The sequence below is a fragment of the Pinus tabuliformis genome, chromosome 4_2 (genome assembly GCF_031772625.1).
Source record: "Pinus tabuliformis cultivar Carrire ecotype Pingquan chromosome 4_2, CPIR1, whole genome shotgun sequence".
In the NCBI taxonomy this organism is placed as follows: domain Eukaryota; kingdom Viridiplantae; phylum Streptophyta; class Pinopsida; order Pinales; family Pinaceae; genus Pinus; species Pinus tabuliformis.
In genome coordinates, this window is record NC_142304.1 from 876,609,089 (window position 1) to 876,618,790 (window position 9,702).

The window sequence follows — 9,702 nt, forward strand, 5'->3', positions numbered from 1 at the left end:
CCAAAACCCATGAACTAAACTGCAAACTGTGACCCGGAACCCAACCAAAGTCTCATCTCTGCCCAGCGCAGGTACTGTTCTGAGAATCTCAAATTCAGCGCACTTCCTGAGTGTAGTAGGTGCGCTGCATTTCAAATTCCCTATGTTACAGGTGCACTGATCAGACTAAGCATTGTTCAGTTTTGGTTTTTGTGATTCATTCTTTCCAGTTCTATTCATGAACTTTGCTACCTGTGATCAGTATATCTCTGTTTGAGACCCCTTTTCCTTGTTGTTATTCCGCCTCCTTTGTACAAAAGAACTGTAAATGTTTTTGTGTGTTTGTTGAGTCATTTTCAGTTCTCCTTTGCAAAAAGTAACATAATCACACTACCGTCCTTTGATTTAAAAGTGTCGCAAGTGTCGTTTTCAATCATAGGAAAGAGTTTGATTGCTGTTGATAGTCGGTTATCCTGTTACTATTGTTTTTGGTCTGAATTTGTAATTTTTCTAGTGTCGAAAACAAGTATTCATTTCAAAATCGTAAGGTGTTGTGATTGTCTCCATTTTTGATTTCGAAAAGAAACTTGTTGATAATTGTCGCTTGAAAAGAAATTCAGATTTGTGCATCAACTTTCTTTTTATCATTCATATACTAAGAAAGTCGAAAACAAATGCATGCATGTGCATTTGCATTTAGACAGTCTGATTGGTTTGATCTAGGAAAGTGCATTTAGAGTGTGCTCTTTGCTCTTTGTGAAAGAATTCTGTCTTTCTTTCCTTAGTAGCTAGGATTTTCATTGCGCAAAGAAGATAAAAAGATTGTTTATCATCTTAGATTGCATTTTAGGAATTACATCTACATCTCGCGGTGAACCTGAAAGGCAAACTTCATAAACAAGATCAACTATAAAATAAATTCAATAAATCTAACAACTCTTTGGAACCTAACGCACAACATTTAGAAGTCTAGGGTAGAGACGTATTCTGGCATCGTAAAGCTTGGTAACTGTTGTTCTCACTGATGGTTGGGTGATTCCTCCACTTTGAGACGATAAGTGCCAGTACAGACTTGTGCTCCCATGTACCATCGAGTATATTTTGGGAGACCACAATAGGCTTAATCCTTTATCCATAGGAAGTTGTGTCTGCCGCCCTATCAATCGCAATGCACTGAACACAGCATTCGGGAAGATTGACTGTCGTACCGTAAAAAGTATTCTGCAGTTTTGTGATTGGTTTGGTAATCCCTCTACCTAGATTTCCAGAGCAGTCCCTTTCGTTCCTTTTTAGACTCCTTAATGGAAAAGGTCCATCTGAGCACTTGTCACTTCAGGCTCATTAAAAATCGAAGGTGACTAGAGTCATCTTTTGTTTTTTCTCGACTCTTAAAAATTGAAAAAACAAGTTGTGTCAAAGTGTCTAAAATTCATCTAATTCGGAAACATACTTCCCCATTATTTTTAGTTGATCGAGTAATCCGCAATTGTGGAAGAAAGTCAATTGAAACCCCGTCGTTTGCGGAGGCTTACGAGTCAACCATCTTTGTCTCCGGAATCGAAGCTAGTACAGACAAAGCGAACTCGTTTAACCGGTTCCAAATCTCCTGTTAAAGTTAGAACAAGTGTTCCAACAACATCAGAGACTCCGGTTACTCCAAACATTTCTGGTATCCCTGCCTTTACAGAAGAAGTTCAGCAGCCACAGAAGGACAGTGGTACTAATCCTAGTCTGAGGGTAAACACTTGTATCACTGAACCAGTTCCATCTACAACCGGTTCGGAGAGTGTTGCTCTTCAAACATCTGTTGCTACCGATTCCAGACCTTCTTCGGCACCATAAATATTCTACGGACCTGACGGTCTACCCCTTCCACCTGGTCTGATCGTCATAGAAGAGATTGTGGAAGATCCTCCATCTAGTACTCCATCGCAATTTGGAGTCAGGATCACTCTGTATCCTTCTTCATCAGAAGTTAGTCTACCACGAGCGGAAGCTCCTGTAGAATCGCTAGGTAATCTTTTGGATAGACTAGAAATGTCTGAACAACCGTCAACATCTAGGACTGTGTCATCTGACACAGCGACAGCAGAACTCCCTGCTATCACTCCAACAATGTTCGTCGGTATACCATCTGTCCCAACTAGCTCTCAATCGCTAGAAGGAGCCCACTCAGGGGCCATTTCGATGGTATGGTCTGTTCCTGTTTTTTCATCCGGAATAATATCCGGAAACTCTTATGTTGAGTCTCAAAAAATTGATCCATTTGGAGGTCAATTTGGGTAGTCCAGCCCTCAAAGGCAAACCATTCCCTTGAGTACTGGATTACCACCGTATGGGGGGCAGTATGCCCTTTCATTATCCCCTCCGAGAGGACAGCCATACGGGAGTTCACAACAAAATTCGGGTTATGCTGGAATTACTTCAAGCGGTTGGGTACCGATACTACCTCAACAACCAAGAGTTGTATATTCGATGCAACAATGCTTACCTATGTCAAGTATACCAACTACGCCAGCTATTGTGACGGTGTCACAAGTTCAAGCGCTGCTTGTTGTCTGCCAACCTCAGGTTTCTCAGGTTGTAATGCAACAGCCCCGTGACCCTGCGACTCAACCACAATTGCCGACTGGTGGAATGACACAGGTTCAAACGGGTACAATTACCCCTCATCTTGGTCAAACAGTTAGTATCGGGCAACAACACATGGCTTCACAACCATGGCTAGTACAATACCAACAATCGCAGTTCCAACAAGTATACCAAGGTTCTGAGCAACAAATATTTGCAAATAGTGGGCAACCGTATATTCAAAACGGTCAAAATCAACCACTTTACAATGGTCATGCCCACCAACCTTACCAAAGTTACCAGCATCAAATGCATTATGCTGGTATGCAAAGACCAACTGCCCAGGCAATCCCATCTTATCTTGGGTATGCTTCACCTAACCTGAATCAACAGTTACCCTTCGTGGCAACTTTAGAGTTACCTGATTTAAATCGGTTAACAAACGATCCAATCGCTTACGCCCCTTGGTGGCCAGGGATTCCGCATAAATATCCATCAGATATTCCTAAATTTAATGGAAATTCGGGTAAAGATCCATCGAATCATGTGATGACCTTTCATCTGTGGTGTTCATCAAACACCCTAAATGATGATTCAATTAGGCTTCTCCTTTTTCAGAGGACGTTAACTGGTCCGACAGCAAAATGGTACATTGAATTGCCTAGAGCTTCATTCGACAACTTTAGTACCCTAGCCACAACCTTTTTAACCCATTTTTAGTTACCGATAAGGTACAAAACAGGGACGGAACTTCTTACCAACTTCAAACAAACGACTGCCACTCACATATCTGATCATATACATGAGTGGCGACGTCGTCGTAGAATGGTGAAAACGTATGTTCCCGATCAGCTCTTAGCTGAATGGTTTATCAATTCATTACTACCTTCCATCACGAAAGATGTGGCAAAAGGGGGAGTCGTCACAGAAGAGCAAGTTATCACTCGTGCGCAATATTTGGACTTGATTTACACTCAGTCCGGCATGCTCTACGATAAAATACCTGACGCCCCTAGACCGGAATTCTCAGTTCCTCCTCCTCCTAAATCAAACAATGACTCTCATGCCGGTGATGGCGTGATCGGCGCAACAGACACGAAATTGAAAAAGGCTACATCAAAAAAGGCCCGTAAGATTTCAGGTCAAAATGCAAAAGATGAACTTCTTGCCTCGGGAATAAATGTCGTATCAACAGATAAAGGCAAAGAAACCAAGCAACCAGGGGGCAAGAAGAAGGGCAAAGGGAAGAAGAAGAAACAGGAGGAATCATCTCCTAAAAAATCTTCTGCAAACCCTCCTGAAAATAGGAAATTAAAATATCCATGCATGATATGTGATGAGGATCATCGGACACCAGATTGTCCACACAGAGCTGAGCTTAAAAAATTCTTCAAGAATACAAAGACCTCAGCAATATTAACTGATCCGTTTCCGAATCCAAGAACAAATCTGGTTGACACTGGAAATGCTTCCCCGTCTCAAGTGCTAATGTTGTCGGTTTCAAAATAGCAAAATGATGCTTTGATATCGACAAGGAACAAAGATTATGGGAATCCACAGCAGTCGAAAAACAAGGATAAAGATCAACCTAGTAGTTCGACAACAACTTCGACGGAAGTTGCGCCGCCCATCATTCCTGAACTGACAATAAAACCACCAAAGGGAGTAGTACACAAATCAACATTTAATCCTCGTGCTAGAGCAGCACAGCATTATAATATAGTGGAAGATTTGGCCCAATCGCCATCCGCTATGTCGACTCTTGAAGTACTAAAAATTGCCCATCCCAAAAGCAGGTTTTATTATCAGCCATTGGAGGGATAGACCCAAAGGATTCCAATCTTGTATCCTTCGATCATAAGGGATACGATCCTCAATTTCCAGCTCAACTAGCTTTCCTCGTTCAAGTGAAAGCCCTCAACAAAACTGTTCATCAGATAATTATTGATGAGGGGGCATCTACATGTATTATGTCGATGAGTTGCTGGAAAACTTTAGGATCTCCAACCTTATTGCGATCTTCGACGACATTAAAAGCATTTGATGGATGAACATATACCCCATATGGTATTCTAAGTAACTTGAAGGTTGAACTAGGAGGGAAAATAGTAGAAATAGATGTTGAAGTAATCGACGGAAATCTCGATTACAACATCCTACTAGGAAGACCATGGATATATGCTATGGTTGCTGTTGTGTCGACCTATTTTAGGAAGATTTCATTTCCCTTTCAAGGAGGGATTACAATCGTCGATCAACAAAACTTCCTCCCCAATGGTTCTCAAGTTACAGGAAGCATTCCTATGATCCATGGAAGCCACCATTCACTTCAGAATATCGGAGTAGGACTACTAAAAGACCCTGTATTAATGGGAACTTTTGCCCTTCCACCTCCAATCAATTTGGCGGAAGTAGCGTCAGTAGGAACCTGCAACATGATATCTTCTAAAAAGATCTCAGAAAACGATATCGACATGGATCATGAGATGGTTTTGCCTCCAAGCCCAACAGAAATATTGTAGCAATCAATGTTCCTAGCCTGGGAGGCAAACCCAAATCAACGCTCATCAAGCGTTTGGATAGATAGGTCTAAGGAATATGGCACCCCTTCAGATCCTTGGTCGAGAGTGCATGACACCGACGAAGGAATTGTTCAATCAATGCTAATTGAAGGGGCACCATGGGATGATTACCACCATCGTTCCCTTCTTCCGGATTGTGAATAAAATACTCCTGATGACCTTTATCATCCTTCAGTTTTTGATTTTCTATCAAATACTGTAAACACGGTGGATTCCGAGTGAAACTTGTCCACAATTGAAGAGACTATCGCCATAAATATCTCGACCAAAACAGATATTGTAGAGAATATTTATGTTGGCAAATGTTGTTCTCCTTCAGAACTGGAAATATATAACGCTCTTTTTCGCGAATTCAGAGATGTCTTTTCCTGGTCATATAATGAAATGCCAGGCATTGACTCGAGTATCGTTGAACACGAAATCAAGATGTATCCAGATGTCAAACCAGTACGACAACGGCTACGGCAGGTGCACCCCAAGAAATCCGCTGCCATTAAGGCAGAAGTTGAAAAGCTTCTACATGCTGGTTTCATTTACCCGGTTCCTCTGACCGATTGGGTATCGAATATTGTTCCTGTTATGAAAAAACAAGGAACAATTAGAGTGTGTGTCGATTATAGGGATGTAAATCAAGCTTGTCCAAAAGACAACTACCCTACACCCTTCATCGACCAGATAATTGATGAATGCGCCGGATGTGAAATCTTTTCATTTATGGATGGATTCTCTGGGTATAATCAAATAAATATCCGCCCACAGGACCAGTCAAAGACTGCATTTATTTGTCCGTGGGGCACATTTGCATATCGAAAATTAACCTTTGGTTTAAAGAACGCAGGGGTGACGTTTCAGAGGGCAATGAATTATGCCTTCCATGACATCAAAAACATCGTTCAACCATACCTCGACGACCTTCTGGCTCATTGGCGAAAGTGGACTGATCATCCGCAACATTTAAGAGCGATATTTCTACGTTGCCGACACTACAAAATATGACTCAATCCACACAAATGTGTATTTTGTGTCAGTTCTGGTCGTTTGCTTGGCTTTGTAGTCTCGAAAGACGGGATTCGTCTCGACCCATGTAAGGTTCAGGCAATCATAAATTTGCCTCCACCTTCAAATTTGCTTCAGATTCAGAAACTCCAAGGGAAAGCAAACTTTCTGAGGAGGTTCATTCCAAATTATGCCGAGCTTGCTAAAGGTTATACACGTCTTTTGAAAAAGGAAGTACCCTTTGTTTGGGATCAGGTTGCGCAAGCTTCCTTTGATGCTTTAAAAGAATCCCTAACGAAAGCATCATTAATGTACGCTCCTGATTATCAAAAGGACTTTAACTTGTATCTGGCTGCAGCGAATACAACCATCGCAATGGTTTTAGTTCAAGAAGACAACGAAATTGAACATCCTATATATTATTTAAGTAAAAACTTAAATGATATAGAAAGCAAATATTCTTATGTTGAAAAGCTAGCGCTCGCAGCTGTTCAAGCGATACAGAGATTTCGACACTATGTCCTCTTTCGAAAAACTACCATTCTGTCAGATTGAAACCCCATGACTTATATATTGTCGCGACAATTGCTTGGGGGCAAATATTCAAAATGGATAACAATTCTACAAGAGTTTGATCTGGAATTTGTAAAATCCAAGTCAAAGAAAGCTCTGGTTTTCGCAGAATTATTATGCGATCTCCCATCGTCGTCCAACGATGAAACATCTGAAGAAACGATCGTGGACGAAAATTTGTTTCTGATATCTTCAAGAATTCGGTGGTATGGGGATATAATAATTTATCTCCAAACCAAAAAATATAGGCCAAATACCTCTCGCTCCAAACAAAAACGTATTCGATACCAAGCAAAAGACTACATGATCGTCGGTGATACACTTTATCGTCGCGGTATCGATACAGTTCTAAGAAGGTGCCTCACCCATGAGCAGGCCGAAAAAGTCCTGAATGATTGCCATTCAGGCGTGTGTGGGGGGCATCAATCCGGTTATGCTACAGCGCAAAAAATCTTACGAGCAGGATACTTCTGGCCAACAATGTTAAAAGATTGCATAACTGTAGTCAGAAGTTGCCATGCTTGTCAAATTTTCGATGGAAAAACCAGAAGACCACCCGCACCTCTGCAACCAATAGTTGCTATCAGGCCATTCGCCAAATGGGGCATCGATTTCATGACATGTAACCCCACCTCGACCGGGGGGCATGGGTATATCATAGTCGCAGTTGACTATTTTACAAAATGGGCCGAGGCGATGCTTACATTAGATAATACTAGTGAAACAGCTGCCCTCTTCTTTTTCAATCATGTAGTCGCTAGATTCGGCGTCCCACAAGCTATAGTCACAGATCATGGATCGCATTTTCACAATCACATGATGGTTGGATTAGCTACCAAACTAGGGTTGTCTCACGACAGCTCTACTCCATATTACCCGCAAGCCAATGGACAAGTTGAAGCAATCAACAAAGTCCTGAAGCGCATGCTGCAAAGGATGATTGGAGTTCACAAAAGAAGGTGGCACCTAATCCTGTACTCAACCTTGTGGGCTTACCGAACATCGGTAAGAAATGAAACCAGGTTTACACCTTTCCAATTGGTATATGGTCTCGAAGCAGTCTTACCAATCCAGTGTGAAATCTTGTCCCTCAAACTCACAATTGACCTTCTCCCGGAACTTCAGAAGAAGAAGCTCATTTCTTGGAACTAATCCAATTGGATGAAACGCGTCGTGATGCCGCTTTGGCTAACGAAGCCCATAAGAAATGAGTCAAAGCGCAGTTCGACAAAAATGTCAAACCCCGTGTCTTCTCAGAAGGTGACTTGGTCTTGCTTTATGACCAAGAATCCGATAAATTGGGAGCAAGAAAATTCAAGTATTTATGGATGGGCCCCTATATTGTTAAGTGGGTGTTAGCAAAAGGAGCCTACGAGTTAATGGATTATGACGGAATTCCACTGGCACAACCTCGTAACGGTTTGTACCTCAAGCGTTACTATGCGTGATTCAGTATAGTAACCTGTATGCTTTTGTTATGTTTTTGTTTTCGCTAAAGTGTTTATTTTGGTCAAGTAATCCACTTTTTACATTTATTGCAGATGTCAAACCTATTGGAGTCATGTGTTGGATATGCCGACGGAGCGAGTCGTAGTTCGCAGAACCTATCTTCCGTGGCCTGGGCCATTTTTGATCCAAGCGATGAGTTAATAAGTTTCAGAGGGGTATGCATTGGTCGATCAACGAATAACATCGCTGAATATAGCACGTTGATATAACTTCTCTCTGATGCCATCACACATGGTATACGCCGACTGATTGTCAGGCTAGACTCACAACTCGTCATACTACAACTCACTGGTATCTACTCTGTCCGAAATCCAGCTATTTATCGCATGTTCCTAAGGGTTAAGATTTTGGAAAGGCAATTTGATTTTATTCAATATCAGCATATTTCCATAAACTTAAACACATTAACTGACGCATTGGCAAATTATGTGTTAGATAGACATTTGCAACATTTATAAAAAGAAGCATACCATCAATATTGCATTTGGATCATGTAACTTAACCGAAATAAAACTTCGAAAATCAAAAATATATATATAACTGTTTATGGTTTACACTTAATGTTCTATAACCAAGACAAAATCGGTCAAATGACCAAAAAACTCAAAATGCTAGGGGGCACCCTAGTCTAATGATGCTCGTGATAGCAAGTCACAACCTATGCGATCATGTGTAAGAGACGAGTCCATCGTCTTGGCACACCAGTAGTATGCCGCTGTAACCTCAAAGGTAGCTCGTTAGTCCTCACATCTGGAATACCAAGAGTGAGGCCCTCAAACTGCTCCTGTAATGCTATGAGAGTCTCGGCCACATCAAGGTCGCAAAGGATAGCCCTTCCTACAGCCTCTCTTGCTGGGGCAACAGTTGGTACTCTCAGGCGAACTACTGGACGGACAGGACCAACATCTGCATGTACACATGAGTTTGATTAAAGTCTTGATAGAATAAAGCACAAGGACATTATAAATGAAAAACGATAAACAGGAACATGGTCAAAGATTTTACCAATGGCGCCCCACTGTTCGCCATCCGGCAGTACTAAATCTGGATCACCCCGGAAGTCCATGCCAGCATATGGATACTCAGAATAAACCATCTCCTGACGATCAAACCACCTGAAGAAGGTATCAGAAAATGAAATCTGAGACTGACCAGCATGCCTAGACATATGGTCAACCCATCTCTGCATACGTGGTTCAGTAGGTGAAGGTAAATCGAGTGCAATATATTGCGTCTGCATCAGTGGTATCTTCTCCAAGGCAAAGGTGGTCAAAATAGAACCATACCCAAAGTTCTTCAACCTCCCACTCTTTACCTTGGTCAACTATTCTTTCATCACAAGAAGTACTGCGTCGCACCAGTTAAACACCTTCGGTTGGAGACATTCCAAGGCATACTGCATATAAGATCGGTTGGCTACATGAAGAGCCGCTCCACCAGCCATCCTACCAAAAGTAAACAGAATAGTCCTTAGGGAAATGTCAGTGACATC